The following is an 18,996-nucleotide window of genomic DNA, read 5'->3' as shown; positions in this document are numbered from 1 at the left end:
AATAGACATTCAACCATGCTGTCCACAAAACCTAATGACTTACTTGACATGTTAAGACACCTTGCTATTTGTGAAATGGTCACATTGTAAAGTCTCCTTTCTTTGAAATGTACATAATCGGACATGTAAACCTTAGCCTTGTCATGATCTTTCAATTCAAAATCTTTATCTGCAAAAACTGATACTCATATTGTGACTGGTGATGATTTCACGGTCATAGTTAACACTTACTGAACTATAAACTGGCGTGTGTGTGTGTGTGTGTGTGTGTGTGTGTGTGAGAGAGAGAGAGAGAGAGAGAGAGAGAGAGAGAGAGAGAGAGACTCAGGATGTCCCTCCCTCATTCTCAGGACTGCTGGAATGGTAGGTGTGTAGGACCACACTCAGTTTCAAGTCTGTCTTAAGAAACTTGGTCTGACGAATGGTGGTGTGCACCTGTAAGCTGAAGCACAAGGATGCCAGGTTAAAGGCTAACTTTATCTACAAAGTAAGACCCTGTGTCAACAAAGAAATTTGTGAATAGGACAGTAAATAAATAGATGGAGACCAAGTCAGCAGAAACTCAGCCTTATCTAAAGCCTTCCCACTGTGTGAACTTTTAATTAATGTGAATAAAATTAACCGCACACCTATTTTTTTTTACTAAAGCTATGTCTTTCACTCAACTTCTTAATCGAAACTGCCTTCTGCAGACTTGAGTTCACAAGTAAAAATGATATTTTCACACTGAGTTCACAAAGGACCATGTGGGTAACCAAAGAAATTACATCAGTTATTCGAGCTCTAAATTACTCTGTGTTCTGCTCATCCTTCTTAAAACAGGGGACTTGGAGAAAGACTGTGGCATGTAAACTATGTCACAGTGTAACTATGTTCATATACAGTGGAACTATGTAACGGCAAACACATGCCTCATCACGGCCCATCTCCTTCCAGGAACTGTGAGATTCCCTGTGACAGGAGGGGTGCTTCCTGCTCCTTACCTCCGCATACATCACCTGAACTAAGAGATGCAACACGGAGACCTTCAGTACCACCTAAGCACACGAAGGCGCATCCCTCACCAACTCACCAAATATTTAGTCTCTCTCTATTTGTCGGTCACCTGCAATTAAAACACTCTGTGTCTTTGGACAAATGAGGAAGCCTCGGTGGCTCATGATAAACATATTTCTGAAACAGCAGTGGAAAACAAAGCGATTCTTGACACACAGGTACCCTGCCTGCTGGCCTACAATCTAACCAGCTGCTAGCACATCACAAACATGATCAAACTGCTGTGGTTTGCGTCCCTTGGAAGTTCATGATTTGGAGAGTCCATACTCAGGTGACCAGCTCTGAGAGGCAAGATGTTGGGTAGGTGATTAGATCAAGAAGCCCCACCCACTGCCATTAACAGGCTGTTCCATGCATAGAGTAAGATGTCATCCGGCTGCCTCAGGAGCGGGCATTGTGAGAGGTGAGCTCCTTCTGGCACACTTGTTCTGTCTCATCAGTGTTGCTCTCTGCATTACTTCAAAGCAGCAAGAATAATGACCTACTCATTATCAATTCTAGACTGAGTCATTGTGTTATAGCAACCAAACCAAACCCAAACAAACAAACAAAAAAAAAAAAAACCAAAGATCCTTACAAACACAATCCTAGAGACAGAACAGAGAGCACAGGGACCATACAATTTAAAACACATCAGTCCTTAAAGCCAGTCCCAGTGATAAAGTCAGTAATTTCAGCTATGGAAGTCTGAGGCAGGGGGATGGAAGTTGAAGGCCACTCTAAGCAACTTAGTGAGATTTTATCTGGAAATAAAAAGTTACAAGGGAGTTTTGGAGGTGTAGCTCAATGATAGAGTGCTTGCCTACTGTGAGCAAGGCTGTGGTTTCAGTCCTTAAGTCCTCAGGAACACACACATTCATACACACAGAAGCAAGCACACACACACATTCACACATAGACATAGATAGAAATAAACACACACATATACACACATTCACACACACATACTCATACACATAAAGCAAACACATGCATGTGGACACACACATTCACACACACATAGAAACAAACACATGCATGCACACACATTCACACACACATGCACACACACATTCATACATATACATATATAGAAACAAGCACACAGATGCGCGCGTGCACACACACACTCACACACACATACTCATACACATAAAAACAAACATATGCATGTGGACATACATTCACTCTCACACATAGAAAAACACACACACACATTCACACATAAAAACAAGCACACATGTGTACCCACACAGTCACATATACTCACGTACACATAGAAACAAACACACACAATTATACACATTCATACACATACTCAGACATATACAAACACACATGCACACACACATTCACACACACACTTACACATATATGCACAAACACACACAGGGTCCAGTTTTCATTTCCTTACCTCTGTTTAGTTCCTACTTGCTCTTCAACTGAAACTTCAAATGTTTTTTGAGTTCACTAAGTTCATTCTGAATGTATGTTTGTGCAGATCATGTTGAGTAAAGATCACCTTGAGATGGCTCAGACAAGAAGGTTTCTGTGAGATGGCTAATCATTAGAGAAAAGGAGACACTAGATAAAACCTTCAGCCTGCACTGCCCTGGAACCTCTGAACTCAAACTCTTCACAGACTTGACATTAAAGCCCAAAGAACAGCAACATTGATTATAATTTAGCATGTCCTCTTTGTATTTTGTTTGTCATTTCTTCGGTTCACCCTTCCCTCAAGTTAGTCATATAACTCCAAATTTAATACATTTAGAACCTTCTATGTTGGAAGTATTCATTCCTGTATGAAATATAAAGATGTATCAGGTATACCTAGCCCTTGAAAGCTGCAAAACATGATAGAATTCTAGCAAAAGTAATATATAAGGAGAGTACACCCTGAGGCAGGCAAGTTTTCAAGCATTGTCTACCATCTCATTAAATACTTATACCTTAAAACTCTAGATACATTGCACAAGTTCACACAAGTAGACCAAATCTTAAACCAGTGATTTCAGCCCAGAACCATTCTTTAATACTGTATTTCTATCAAACTACAATGATTTAGAAATGGCAAACAAGTGTAGTGATGATGATGGCGATGGTGGTGGTGATGAGGATGAAAAAGGAGATGAAGGTGATATGAATTTGGAGCTTCCTGTTAGTAGTTTGTAAATCAGAAAGGTTTGTTAAGCTCAGAGCTTTGGGGACTTCAGTCTGCTTTTAGGGAAGTGGGTCCTGCATGGGAGCAGGTCACGGTGGGAATCTAAACAATTAGGATTGCCTGAAGGGGGCTAAGAAGCAAAGAAGGAATGAAGAACAAATGAATGAAGTGAAAAAATAAATGAATGAAGTGAATCAATGAGAGGATGAAGCAAAGAAGGAATGAAAGGAAGGATGGAAGGAAGGAAGGAAGGAAGGAAGGAAGGAAGGAAGGAAGGAAGGAAGGAAGGAAGGACGTGAATGAACAAATGAGTGAATGAAGTGACTGAACGACTAGATGAAGTGAAGAAGGAATGAGGAACATCAAAGCCCCGGGAGTCTCATCACATTAAGGGCACTCCTGCAATGAGCCCCACTAGACTCACATCGGAAATAATACGCGCCTTTGGCGGGACACTAAAGATCCACCTATGACACCCATGGTTCCAATGTGAGAAGCATTATTTCCAGAACCTTAGGGAATAAGAATACTGAGACGCAAGAAAGCTAAGTGACTTAGCTCCTGACAGTTAGGAGTCAAGTGGCAGGTCCCACTCCTTCCTTCCTTCCTGGCTGTACTTAGAATCTGAATGTGATGAAAGGCACATATACACAGAGCACACACACACACACACACACACACACACATATATCACGACTACCACCACCACCAAAAAGTATCAAAGATCTTGGGAACTTGGGAAGAAACAAAGACCTCAGCACAAAGGACCTGGAGGCCCTAGCGAGGATTCCATCCACACCAAGGGAAACATTCAGAAAGCTGAGAAGTATAATCACATGGCTTCTATTTTAAATGGATCACTCCCACTCTTGCACGTAGGGTATGTTTAAAGGCAACAAGAACCAAGGTAGAAATGCACTTACAGCCTTGTTTGATCCAGGTAGGAATGCACCAGTGACTGAATGTAGAAGTGAAGAGGACCTGAAGAAGCAGTTGGACTTGGGAGATAATTAAATTCTTTATGTATTTCAAAGATACAGTTTCGTAGTGTTACTAGAAAGGTCAAATTCAGACTCAAAAATGAATCTCATCTTGTTTTGAAAAAAAAAAAAGTCTTTAACATTTTTACTTTTAAGTACGTGTAGCTGTTTAGGGATGTAGCTGTAGAAAAGAGATCATTGGATGCCTGAGCTGGAGTTACAGGTAGATATGCATCACCTGATGTGGGTTCTGGGAACCAAACTCAGAGCAATTGATGTGTTTAACCTATGAACCTCCTCTCCAGCCCTCAAGAAATGCATCAAGAACCTCAAGAACAGGTCAACTGTAAGATGATTTTTCTCTTATGCACCAAAAGAGTGAAACTTCCTTTTAACCTGCTGCAGAAAGGTGGGTGCACTTCATGTAGAGCCTTGTTAGGAATCTTTGAGGTGTTAAGTTTAAGATATGTCTTTTATGAAAGTACAGGTGTTTGCTATCTCTAAGGAGAAGTATCAAAGACAATTGAATAGTCAGGTTTGGAGTTTAGGTGAATCCCAGGAAGTTCCACATCATCAGGCTGTGGAGTGATGTATTAGGTATGGATAAAATGCTGACGTGGTGACAGAAGAACCTAGGCTCTAGTGACAAGCTGGGAGTTGAAATTCAACTTTCATGTCTTTAGTGAGTAGAGTTTCTCATCCCTTTAAAATCCAATCTATGATGGTGGAAATAGGTTGTGAATCACAGCGTCATTCAGGGCTATATCAGTTCCTGTGAAGAGGTACCATGACCAAGGCAAATCTTCTAAGAGAAATCATTCCACTGGGGGCCTGCTTTCTGTTTTAGAGGATTAGTCCATGATCAACATGATGAGAAGCAGACAACTGAGAGCATTACATCCTGATCCTGCAGGCAACAGGTAGAGAGAGAGAGAGAGAGAGAGAGAGAGAGAGAGAGAGAGAGAGAGAGAGACAGAGACAGAGACAGAGACAGAGACACAGAGAGTGAGAGACTGGGTCTAGCAGGGGCTTTTGAAACCTCAAAAATGTACCCCTAGTGATATGTTTCTTCCAACAAGGGCACATCTCCTCCACCAAGGCCATACCGCCTCATCCTACCTAAACAGTTCACCAGCTGGGGACTAAGCATGAAAAATATGTGAGCCTATGGGAGCCCTCCTTATTCAAACCACCACATTCTGCCCTCTGGCTCCCAGAGTCTTGTAACCATATCATAATGCAAATGCATTCAGTCCAGTCCAACTTCAGAAATCCCCATAGTTCTTCAATCCCAATGTTGTTTACAAGTTCAAAGTCTGAAGTATCTTCTGAGACTCAAGATAATCTCTTAACTATAATCCCTGTAAAATTGAAATACAAAAGGAGATCACATATTTTCAACATAATATGGCACAGAATATGCATTATCATTCCACAAAGGAAGAAACAGGACAAAGTGAGAAAATTATGGACCAAAGCAAGTCTATAACTGAGTAGGGCATACTGCAAAAATCCTGTGATTTCATGTCTGCTTATTTTGTCCATTATATAGACAGAGATTAAAATATATATAGTAAATGTTGTCATTGAGGGTATTGGAAAAGTAAATCTCTACTCTGTGACTTGACATATAAGAGATATTATTTATTTGAAAGACAATTTGGTAATTACTTTTAAGCTTAAAATGGACTTGGAAAGGCTGAGGGTGGAGGAGGAGGAGGAGGAGGAGGAGGAGGAGTTGTTCCAGATCAGCTGAGGCTATGTATTGAGATTTTCTTTCTCAACAAAACCTTGAAGAGTCTCTTTGAGCCCATAACTGAACTCCCATGATTCTATTTATAATTTTTGCAACAACTCCTTTCCAACAGACTTGCAGAGATGATCTGGACAGTACTATCTGTAGACAAGATGACAAAAAAAACATTGTTTGCAAGTAGAGACATTACCAGATTAATTATGGTTATGATTTATGATATGTTAAGAATTTCATGTGTGAGTTTTTGTCTTGTGAATTTTACAAATATTTTTGGCTACAAAATCATGAATCATTTTGAATTCTAATACATTGGAAATTAATTTTATTGTTGCAAAGTTTGAAAACTTCTAGGTTTGCTGACTACAACATACTTATCTCTCTTGGGCTGGTTCTACATTCTACCTGTATCTTTCCTAGGCAGGCACCCATGGCTCTAGCATTTTCAACATCTTGGGGTCTCCAGTGAAATCCAGGCTTCATGTTCATAGCTTCACACAGTGGCCTTTATGGGACCCTTTCCAGGGACTCCCTGCCATTTTTCTGGCTTCAGTGGCCTCCCTTGACAGTGGAAGAAGATTCCATAATTTCTTCACTCCTGTATTCTTCTTGACTGTCAACTAGAATCATGTGGCTGAAGTTTCTAAGTCTTTCTGCCTGCTTGTCTCCTCCTTGAATTGCATTTGCATAAACTTTCTGTTGTTTTTTAGGCCCAGTCAATCCCTCAGGCCTTTTTATTTCACAGGCCACAGGGTTATCTAGATGAGTCTTGCCCTGAGGTTAGTACTCTCTTTGTTCTATTTTGCATCAGGACTTTCTTTAAACTTTTATCTCCTTGAGCATAGAACTTGACTCCAGCATTATACTTCCTGGTGCTCCCTTCTTCTCAAACTGTACGCTTAGTTTTGTATTTTTTTTCTGCTTGCTCTTTTTCATGGTTGATCTCTATAAGCATTATTAATTAAAACAATGTGACAGATTCAATACTAGGCTGTCTTTAAGTCTCTTCTGCCAACAATATTAATCCAAAACTCTTTCATTTATCCTTAAGCAAATTTTTAGGACAAGGACAAAAGGAAGCCACATTCTTTGCCCATCTATCATAAGAATGGTCTGTAGGCTGCTCAGTAATATTCTTTCTCTCTGAAAGCACTTGAGCTGCATAGTTCACATCACCCTCAGCATAAAAGTCTTCCAAGCTCCTACTAGGATGATCCATTACATATTCAAATGATTACCTAATCCAAAGTTAAAAAGTCTACATTCTATGACAATGTGGTGACAGAAGAACCTAGGCCCTAGTGACAAGCTGGAAATTAAAAATTCAACTTTCATGACTTTAATCAGTAGAGTTTCTCATCCCTTTAAAATCCAATCTATGATGGTGGAAATAGGTTGTGATTCACAGTCATTTGGGGGCTGTATCAGTTCCTGTTCTGTTGCTGTGAGGAGACACCATGACCAAGGCAACTCTTATAAGAGAAAGCATTTAATGGGGAACTTGCTTACAGTTTTAGGGGATTAGTCCACAATCAATATGATGAGAAGCAGACTACTGAGTGTTTACATTCTGATCCTGCAGGAAGCAGGAAGAAAGACAGAGAAAAACAGAGAGAGAGAGAGAGAGAGAGAGAGAGAGAGAGAGAATGAATATCTGGTCATGAAGAGCATGGTCAGTCCTGAGGCAGTAATGCCCCAACTCCTGGTATTATTAAATTCAGTCTTAATTACTATTCTACTGCTGTGAAGAAGCACCATGACCAAGGAAATTCTCATTAATGATTTTTTTCATTGGGAGTTTGCTGAAAGTTATAGAGAATTAGTTCACAGATATCATGGCAAAAGTAGACAAACATAGCTCTGGAACAGTAGCTGAGATCTTGATCCATGGACAACTGGTAGAAACAGAGAGAGACACTGGGCCTAAGATGGGCTTTTGAAATTTTCTAGTCCTCCCCTGCCCCCAAGGAACATTCCTCCTCCAACTAGATCACACCTCCTCCAACAAGGTCACACCTCCTCCAGCAAGGTGACATCTCCTATTCCTCCCTAAACAGTACACTGACTAATAACTAAGCATACAAATATATGAGCGTATAGGGGACCATTCCTATTCAAACCACCACAGAGCCTTAGGCTGCCTGATGGTAGAGAAAAATTAAATGATGGACAGGAAGAATTTTTGAGAGCACAAGTCTCTTTTGCTTGGACTCCATTGGCAAAGGTTAGACTAGCGATCAAAATAGTCCCAGCTTAGCAGACTTTTCCAAGCCTCATCAATGAAGGAGAATGTTCTCGGTAATTACCCAGCAGCCTGTACCATGGACCCTACCTACCCTTGGGGTTGGAGATGAGGCGACTCAGAGTCCTGACTCCCTGAGCAGTCATGAAGCTCATCTGGGCGCTGCTGCAAGCTCACTCCACCTGCCCTCCCCCCCCCCCCAATTGGTCCCAAGACAGTGTCTCTTCTAAACGGTAGTTTTTGATTGGCTAGCTTTGTCTGCCTCAGCAATCTCTCAGGCAGTCATCAGTTATGTCCTCTTGTAGGAGACCCCTTTGCATCTTGTCCCTGGCATTTCCATTTACACAGAGGTGGCCCCGCTATTCCTCCTACAGGAAAATGACTTAGAAAATAATATGATGGCTATTCTTGGTTGTTAACTTGACTACATCTGGAATTAACTAAAACCAAAGACCGAGGGCACACTTGTGAGATTTTGCTTAATTTGGAATAGGAAGATCAATTTCTAATCTGGATCTCTGAGGCTGGAAGATAGACTTTTAATCAAGATTTTTTGAGCTGAGAAAAGATGTGCCTTGGATCTGTAGCTGTGGTGGGAAGACATACCTTTAAGCCAGATCATTTGAGCTGAGAAAACCCATTTCTAATGTCGACCATACTTTCTGCTAGAAGACTTTATAAAAACATGGGAGAAGGAAGCTTTTCCTTATTGCCTGCTTGCTTTCACCCTACTAACAAGTCCACTTCATTGGGGAATTAAAGCCTACTTCTTCAGAATTCCAGTGTAAACTGAAGACCAGCTGAGACATTCAGCCCCATGGTGGATTGAATAATTACTAGATTTCTGGACTTCTGTTGACAGCCAGCCATTGTTGTATTAGGCTGGACTACAGCCTATAAGTTATTCTAATAAGTCAGAGAGAGAGAGAGAGAGAGAGAGAGAGAGAGAGAGAGAGAGAGAGAGAGAGAGAACAAGATAAAGATACAGAGGGATTGAAAAAAAGAGATTCATTCTATAAGTTCTGCTATTCTTGACAACCCGGGTTAACACACAAATCTTGTGTCAAAATAGAATTAAGGTCCATAATTGTGGTGTTACAAGATCCAGTCTAATTAACTGTTTTTTGAATCTATAATCACTCACATAGGATAATCATGGAGAGCAGAGATAAGATTTAGCATTTGTGGTTTCAGCAGGCATATAGGGGAAAGCAAGGTAGGTGACTACAGAAAAGAGTGTGATAGATGTGAACTGTGAAATGTAAGCCAGATAAGGAGGAAAGAGGGCCCATGTTTAGGTCACTAGCACCCCTATAAGAGTTCCAGCCAACTGTGAGTGTCAATACAGACAGAGCCACCCACTTTGGGGTTTGAAGACAGACAAAGAGGGGATTCAAGAATGGGCTGTTTTAGAGACAGCCTTGTCTTGTCCAGCGGCCTGGATATGAAGGCTTATGTCTAGTCTTATAAAGCTTTTCATGCAATGTTTGGGTGATGTCCCTGGGAGACCAGCTAGAGAGCAGAGGAGTCTGAAGGAAAATGGAGGAGGAGTAGATCTGGGGGAGAGGAGGGTGGGGGTTCTGTGAGGAGGGGAGGAGATGGGAGAGTAGAGGGGAGGGGAGAGTAGAGGGGAAGGGAGGGGAGAGGGAAGGGGAGGGGAAGGGAGAGGGGAAGGGAGAGGGGAGGGGAGAGGAGAGGGGAGGGGAAGGGAGAGGAGGGGAAGGGAGAGAAGAAGGGAGAGGGGAGGGGAGAGGGGAGGGGAGGGGAAGGGAGAGGGGAGGGGAAGGGAGAGGGGAAGGGAGGGGAAGGGAGAGAGGAGGGGAGAGGAGAGGGGTGGGGAGGGGAAGGAGAGGGGAGGGGAGGGGAGAGGAGAGGAGAGAGGAAGGGGAGGGGAAGGGAGAGGAGGGAGAGGAGAGGGGAGGGGAGGGGAGAGGGGAGAGGAGGGAAGGGAGAGGGGAAGGGAGGGGAAGGGAGAGAGGAGGGGAGAGGAGGGAAGGGAGGGGAAAGGGGAGGGGAGGAGAAGGAGAGGGGAGGGGAAGGGAGAGGAGAGGAGAGGAAACTGCAGCAGAGATGTAATACATGAGAGAAGAATAAAGGACGGATTGTTTAACATTTGAATGTATGTATTTATAGTTGCATTAATGGCTCCTTCGCTTTATAGGGAAAATGGTGCAAGAGTTTAAGACAATTAACTTGTGATGACCACTCATCTATTGATAGAAATCCCAAATTGACAGCGTGAAATAGTGAAGTGCCTTTTCTTAGCTGTAACCACCAATTACATTTCTCAAGTTAATCGATATCCAAAATTCACTTATTTGCTGACAATGAAACTTATTTTCCAGCCAAGGTTCAAACAAGCTTTATATAAATCAGCGGTGCTCCCCTGAGGAGCATTCCTCAGTAACCACACTGCTTCTCTGGCAGTGGCATACAGAAGACCCCCTGGAAGAGTGACGTCCTGCTAGCCTAGCACAAGATGGGGTTACAAATGCATGCTACCATATCTGGCTTTATGTGGGTTTGGGGGATCCAGAGTTAGGGCTTACAATGCAAATGCTCTGTCTTCTGAGCCATCTCCATGGCCCCTCATGTTTATAATTTCTCATTGGCACTCAGGGGATTATCAGAATTTATATAAAAGTGCAGGGAGTAGCTGTTAGGGTACTCACCCATCCATGTACTTAATCTGCCTTTTCCCTTGGAATTTACAGGAAACCTGGCAAACAAGATCAAGAGCTAAATCATACTGGGGATGTAAGAAATTAACTTTAAGGGATGTATGGCTCAATGGGTAAGCACCCTTCTGTTCACATAAGGACTTGGATTCCAGAACCCAAGTAACAAGCCAGACATGGCTTCAGACATCTGCAAGTCTGGCATTGGAAGGCAAGGACAGATAGATCCCAATAGCTCTCTGGCTAGCCAGCCTACCAAAGAGGACAATCTCCCTGTTCCCAGAGAGATCCCAACTCATGGCAATAAACCCAAAGGCAAAAAGGAAGTCACCTGATGGTCTGGTCTGGTCTCTTCATATGTACACAGGGGTAAGCATACCTGCATGTTCATATTCATGTACCACACACACAAGCAACATATAACAAATATACCTACATACAATATATACATACATACCACATGCACTGCACATACATAACATCCACAGACACACACATATACAATACACAAACACACACTTTCTTTCACACACATATACACCGCATATATACAACTCACACAGACACAGACTCTCCCTCGGAATTTAATTTCAGTCCTACAAGACTTTGGATCTACTTGGGTTTTAAAGTAAAGGCTCTTTAGGCTTTAGTTTTAGAGTAACTTCATATCTACTCAAATTCACTTCTAGCAACCAGAGATCTGTGACACAGTTGCTAATCTCAGGAGTTAACAGCTTAATGTGCCAGGAATTCTGTGCAGTCCTTGAAGTTAAAAGTCTGCAGAAAGGGCTTCCAACAACACTTTGTTACGAACACACCACCAGAGATATCAAAGGGCCACCTGTTGGGGACACTGTTCTCCCAGATGCTTTGTTTAATAGTAACCTCTCATCATGGGTGCTGGCCAGGTGACCCAGGCTTGAGATGGAGCCAAACTAACTATTGAAATAGGAAGGGCTCAGACGCCTTTGTGGGCACTCACAGGGGACTATGCCAGTCTCCACACTACTAACAGGAGAACCGAAGAGGGAGAGGCGGCCGCATATCTCTTCTGATGAGCAGAGTCTTCAGTCTCACCCCTTGCAGAAATCAACTCTGGACACATGAATGAAAAAGGAAAAAGGGCTGCATAGGCATAATTTTTTGCAGCCTACTTTTAATAAGGATTCGGCCTCTCCTCTGGCCCACCACCCAACAGAACTAGTGGGAGAAATGTTATTAGTATATGAGGGTAGTGGACCTGTTCAGCAATAGTTCTTTGTGGGGCAAGCTCAGTCTTCTTTGGTAGAAGTTCAGTCCCATATCAAACACCAAACACAACTCAGCAGCTGCAGTGCAGTTCTCCTGGCAGGCAGACACCATGCACGAACAAACAGCTGCAGTTCAATCCTGAAGAAACCTACAGGCTTGCCACTAGCAGTTCTTAGGAGAGTTTCTCTTAATTGTCGGTGTTAACAAAGTTGAGCTCAACAACACTATGTAAAGCAAACTAATACATGCATGTCTTAAGTGGAGAATGCCTACGTGAAGCAAACCAAGCCAAAGCTCCGTGTTTGTCTCCCACGGTCTGTGGGGTCACATTTACACTCCTTCGTCAAGTGTCCTTCCACATGTCTGCTATATCAAAACTTCCTGTCACCTGTGTCTGCTTCAGGAAAACAGTCTTTCATGTGCTTGCTTTAGCAAGACATCCTCTCACCTGTGTGCCACAGCAAAACATCATTTAGCAAAACAACTTTGCAAAGAACTAGGAGTTTCCACTTCATATCTGCCTTTAAGAAGTGTTCTTTTCTTTACCATTAGCAATCTATACACAATAGAAATAATTGTAACAACCATCATATTTTCAATAAATGGCATATATAGAATATAGTCAAATGTACAGAAAAACCTTAAATTTCTATCAATATACAATACTTCGGGGCTGTAAAAAAAAGTGGGCCTTTCCTTCCTTGGGGACAGTTAACATACACTTGCTAACATACACTATACATACTAACACATGCAAGCCCCCAATCATTTCCATCCCAGAAGCTCCATTTTCAGGTAGAGGAATGAAGTCTCAAAGCATACAGACCCTCTCAAATACGAGGAAAGAATCAACCTCCTGGCTCCCCGTGTGTTCTTGTCTTTTTCACTGGAATAACACTGCTGATCTGATTATTTAAACCCTTAAACATTTCCAGAGCTTTATCTGGAAATTGAATGAAAGGCTTTTTATTGGAATAAATCTAATTAAAAACCATATATGATAAAAGTATAATCACAGATGTGGTGTGACATCAAGACACTACAGTATTGACTAGCCACCAGGAAATGGAGCAGGTCCTCTGTTTCAACACCGGGGGATTTGACCAACTGTAATTTGAAAATATTCTTCCAAAATAATTGCTTCTCTGCTGGGGATGGAGCTTCTCTCTCAAATCAACACAATATAGCTCTTGGGTGGCATTGTCGTTTCATTTGATATTTTAAATAATCTGGGTGTAATAATTTCTGCTATAAAGGACGGATGTGCATGGGTTATGTACAAATGTAAACTGAGCATCACTGAAGTCTGGTATCCATGAAGTCGGTCCTGATAGTTCCCCACAGGTATGAAGGGACCACTGCATAATGTTTTAATCAGAGTAAATGAGCGCAGGAAGAAGTAGCAAAGGGAATCAGAAACACTCAAATGATTTTTTTTTCTGAAGCCGAAGAATATGGAGATAGTCTGGTCTGTCCTCATTATTTCAGAAGAGTCAGAGCTGTGAATGGTTATTGGCCATTCTCCATGAATATTCCAGTTTCTCAGAAGCTGACACCAAATCAAGGCAAGAAGCATTGCTGTGAAATACACACACTGAAACACAGACACGTATACATGCACACACACAGAGAGAGAGAGAGAGAGAGAGAGAGAGAGAGCACACACACACACACACACACACACACACACACACACACACACACACGCTCACACATGAGAACCCCCCTGCTAGCAGGGAAGGCCTGCATTTGCAGTGGGGCAGCCTGACAGAGAGCTTTACTGACACCAGCACCTGCTGCCCTTCAGTCTGAGGCACCCAGCCACACCCTGCAGGCCCTTTTAGGGAAAGCAGCTGCAGTAAGCAGGTTGCAGTGACTGAGCCTGAGAGGAGACCTAGCTCAGTTCCAGAGAAAAGGCCCAGCAACAAAGGTCAGCTGTGATATGAATCTCCCTCAGCAAACAGTAAGAAAGCAGGGAAACTCAGTGATCCCAGCATGGCCTCCCTGTTTTCTAGTCCCGGACTGAGCCCCTTGCTAATCTTTGAAACAATTAAGTTACCTGCTTGCTGACCTATGAATACAGTAGGAAGAATGGAATGGTCATTTAAATTCTTTTTTTTTTCTTAAATCACTAGCACATCGACTGTCTCTCCCCACTTTGCTTTCTCTGCTGGAGACCCCATATGTAGTGTGCTGTCACTAAACTCAGTAGCTCCCTTTCCTAAGACTCTGATTTGGTTTACATTCCAGCCAGTCACATTAAGATCTATATACTTATATCTTTGTCAAATCTCTCTCTCTCTCTCTCTCTCTCTCTCTCTCTCTTTCTCTCACTCTCTCTCTCTCTGTGTGCGTGCGCATGCGTGTGTGTGTGTGTGTGTGTGTGTGTGTGTGTGTTTAAATCAATTAGGAATCTACATGCATAGTACCAAGGAGATAACTGAGGTCTGCTTTAGCCCTTCCCATTTACATTTTTGTAAAACAGGGGAGGGAAATTCAGAAGATTCCTTGATTAGCCAGGGACACTTCCCCCCCTCATCCTCAGGCTTCCGTGTCATCCTGTTTCCTGTACCTGTTCCTTTTCCTTCTCTAGACCCCCCTCTCTCTCAGTCTCACTCTCTCTCAGTGTGTGTGTCTCTGTCTCTCTGTCGTTCTATTTCTCTGTGTGTGTGTCTCCTTTTTCTTACACACTCACTTTGAACCCATGAAGTATTTAGAATGTATTCAATATCTACCCAATATTACTATATATCTAGCCCTGCCTGCTTGTTTTAGTTGTTGACATCAATGTTTGCATTGGCACGGCCTTCCCACACCCAAGCAGGCATACTTGCTTACTTTCTCTGTAACCTCAACTCAAGCTAATCCGACAGTTTCGGTCTACACTGAGCTGGCCTGAACACTCCGATTGTTCTTAGATTCCCTGTATCATGGATGCCATTGCTGAGGTCCTGGAGAGCAGAGATAGATTTAGGATAAAGAAGCTTGACAGGGATGGAAGGGGGGGTGCTTACTTCACAAAGGTTGTCAGGCTGTGCTCACAAGAACAAATTGTGTGTGTATGTTGAAGTCCTTTTAAGGGATTGATGTGGCTTACTGCCTGACTTAATCAGAGTCACTTTTGTTTGTGAAGATAGTTAAGATAGATGGAATAATTTTTGCTCAAAAAACTTTGTGTATATCTTGCTTGGGATACAGGCTTGCTTACCTTTTGAGAAGCTTGTATGTAGTACAAGTTTGGTCCTTGCCCTGTAAGAACCAGTCCCTTAAGTCACTGACTTCAAACAAAGCTGTAAAACCAGTTCTTCTCTTAGGCTGCAACAGGAAAACAAGAGCCTGCTTCTAACAAACATCTTATGGAACTGTGAAAGTCCCTCAGGAAGCAGGCCCACATTCTTCTCTGGGTACCTGGTCTCCACCTCATGTCCATCTCCATGACTCACCGTTCACAGCCTCTTCCTCAAAGTCTGAGAGGCTGATGCCATCTCGTGTTCTCCAGGGCACCTTGGTATGTTCTCTGCCTGAGATGAAGTCATACTCTGGGAACTTGGAAACTGCTGCTTTGGGCTTCTGTGTTGACCCAGAAGGTTCTGCACAAGACAATGGCCTATTTAAAAGGTGGATTTCTAGTTAGCTGTAATAATGCTAAATGTTGGTCTCCATAAATATTTTTGGATGATTTGTGAAACGAATGAATGGGCAAGTCACTGTTTTTGCGTGCTGGGGGCACAGGGGTGTTCCCATGCATTAGGATCCTGGGAATACAAAGCAATGCCTTCGCCTTCGATGTTTCCAATGGAAGCGCCTGCAAGCCGCAAGCAGCACTGACACAGAGCAAGCAAGGCTCTCCCACACCTACTGTAGAGCTGACAGCTTTTGAAAAGCATCAGAAGTAGCTAAAGTCCAACTGTTCCAACCTGGGAGTGAAGTGTTGGCTCAGAGCAACGTGAGTGCCTTGTTTTCAGATGCCTCTCTGCCCAGCAGGACTAGGGGGTGACTGGGTGTCTTTGTTCAAGCAGGAGGTGGGGTTCTGCAGACAGTGCTGGGAGGACAGCAGTGTTGACAGGGAGGACTCCTGCTCTCCTGAGCCCCCAGGACAATCAAGAGAGCTACTTGGGTTTCTTCCTGTCTCAGTTTTATTATTTTGCTTTAACATCTACCTATTTCCCAATGCTGCAGATCCTTCTTCAAAGGAATAAGACCTGGAGCTGAGGCTTTCTTCTTGTAGAAGATTAAGCACAAGATTAAGTGCTTACTCCCTTTTAGATTCACCTTCTCTCTCTCCCAGCAGGAGTCTGAATCCCTACAACATAGGGTTTTGGTCTTTTGCAGGACCTATGCAGCCTGTTCTCATGGAGAACCTCACAGCCCTGCCTTCTCCCCACTCTTCCGCATCCAGGCTCTGCCTGCTCAGTGGTGTCCACGGACCTTACCTCCTCACATTTTAAATAAGTATTTCTCCCAAGATGGCACCTTCCTGAGATGTTTAAGATCCCTGATGACCATCCTGAGATACCAGGGTGCAATCACCATAGAAACCATGAATCTCTCTAAAACAATTACAAATTAAAGTATCATATAACCACTATATGAAAATAAGAATCTGAGAAAATTAACATTCTTTTAATTAAGTTTTTTACTTTTTAAAGATTTATTTTTATTTTTCAGCTACATAGATGAGTGCATACATACACACACACACACACACACACATATATATATATATATGCATGTATAGTTCACATTATATGTACAGTACATGTGAGTGCAGGTGCTCAAAGATTCCAGAGGAGAGCATAAGAACCCCTAGAGTTGGACTTACATGTGGCTATGAGCTACTCAGTGTGGGTGCTGGGAACAGAGCCCACACTTCTCTGTAAGAGCAGAATGTACTCTTAACTGTTATTCCATCTCTCTAGACCTTGAAATACTACTATTATTATGCTCAGTACTAGTCATAGTTGTCAGGATGAAGAGACAAACTAAATGTCTAGTGAAGGATGAGTGTGTGTGTGTGTGCATGCACATGTGTGCATTTATGCGCGCACACACACACAAACACACACACATATATAATACTATTTAGCTTTGAAAAGTGAAATAGTACAATATGCAACTACAAGCATACACTTTAGAGATACAGGGAAGAGAAGAAGTCAATCACAGAAGAGCTGGTGCATGATCCAACTTAAGGGGGCATCTAAAGCATTTCATCTCTTAGACATTGACAAAGGGACATGGAAATCAGTGAGGTCTAGCCTCAACTACACAAAAGGAACAGGCCCATATCATCCCGAAGGTACCAGTAGGACACTATAACAGTGTCATAGGATACATCACATTTCAAGTGTGCTTGCACAACAAAATAAAATTTAATAGAACAATTTCTCTCCCACAAATCCAAGGCTACCCTTTCTTCTTATTTTTATTTCTTTAAACACAATACTGTCTATTAAATTTCTAAAAAATAAAAATACAAAAACAAAAGCAAAAGCCTGACATTGTGCTTGTCTCCCCCTCTCTGTAAGACACATAAACTCAAACCCCAAACCCGCTGGTGACGCTGGCTGTACGAAAATGCCCCTTACATCTCTCCTCCTGCAGTGTCTGCCCTGCCCGTTCAATCCCATCTCTGCCCTGCACCCCACGACAGCGTCCCTGCCTCTCAGTTTTCCGTCTGTGGTCATCCTTCCAGTCTACGGCCCAAGTGTTCAGTAGACTCAAAGTCTGTGCTCCACGTCGGATTTTATCTTCCCGGCCACCATGTTCTCTCCAAGCTGCGTGCGCGGTAGCGTGCTTCTTTCTCTTTTTGGCGCACATTCATTTCTGTCTTAGCTCACAACCAACCGACATTTCCTCATACAACCTGCCCTCCCCTCCGGTCCGGTCAAACGCCCTTCTGAGGGACTCGTACCTCGCTGGACTGAAATTATTGCCTCTTTATTTGCCTAAATCCATATCCTTATTGCAAAAATACTGCCTCTCTTGGCCACTGCTGTTACCTCTAAGTTTTATAAGAACATCGAACATGTAGCAAATACTCTGAATTGATGTTTTTGTCACTGTTGAACTGGTGAGATCAAACCAAAGCCATCAGTCAAGGACTTTATCACTTAACTACACTCCAACCTCTCTAAATAGTTGTTAAATAAATTAATTCATCCATAAATAACTGAAACATTTTAAGACCAAAAAAATGGAAAATTTTAACTGAATCCATTCAACTGAATGGGAAATGTATGTCACTCAGTAGAATATTGGAAGATAATTTACTAAGTACTATGCACTAAGTATTAAGTACTAAGATACATAGTCATTGCATCGCTCTATCATAAACTTTTGGAAAATCCGTCACTTTTATTGATTACCCCTCCCCCATTCTTCATCCCTCCTCATATCTAAGCCACATCTAAGGTCAGGTCATTTTGCAAAGGTTGGCAGCACATACCCTGTAATTCTGGTTTGGATCATAAGGTCAGTGGGGGAAAGTAGCATTGTCGGTCTGAATCTAGGACTTGACTGGCTGCGTGTTTCTCAGGGCTCCCTTGGGCCCCATCCACCCTGGGCTGAGCAGCTGTTCTGAGCTGCACCCCTATTCCCGTGATGATTAGTGAAGGCATGCAGAAGCAGCACCTGGGTCCTGGGGGAAGGAACCGAGCAAAGGGGGGCACAAGTCCTTCCTAACTGATGAGTTTCAGATCAATCAACAGCATGCTGAGTGCAGTTCAGCCCAGCCCTTCCCAAAACCTGAACACGTGGCTTTCAGATTGCTTTTCACGTTTGATGCCTTTCACTGTTTATAGGTGTTATCATTCTGTGTCCATGGTGTAGACAGTGTGGGCAGAAGGAACACGCTCACTTTTTCTCCCAGTCCTGCCTGAGCACGTGAGAAA

This window comes from Apodemus sylvaticus, chromosome 9 (genome assembly GCF_947179515.1).
Source record: "Apodemus sylvaticus chromosome 9, mApoSyl1.1, whole genome shotgun sequence".
NCBI lineage: Eukaryota > Metazoa > Chordata > Mammalia > Rodentia > Muridae > Apodemus > Apodemus sylvaticus.
This window is presented reverse-complemented; position numbering follows the sequence as displayed.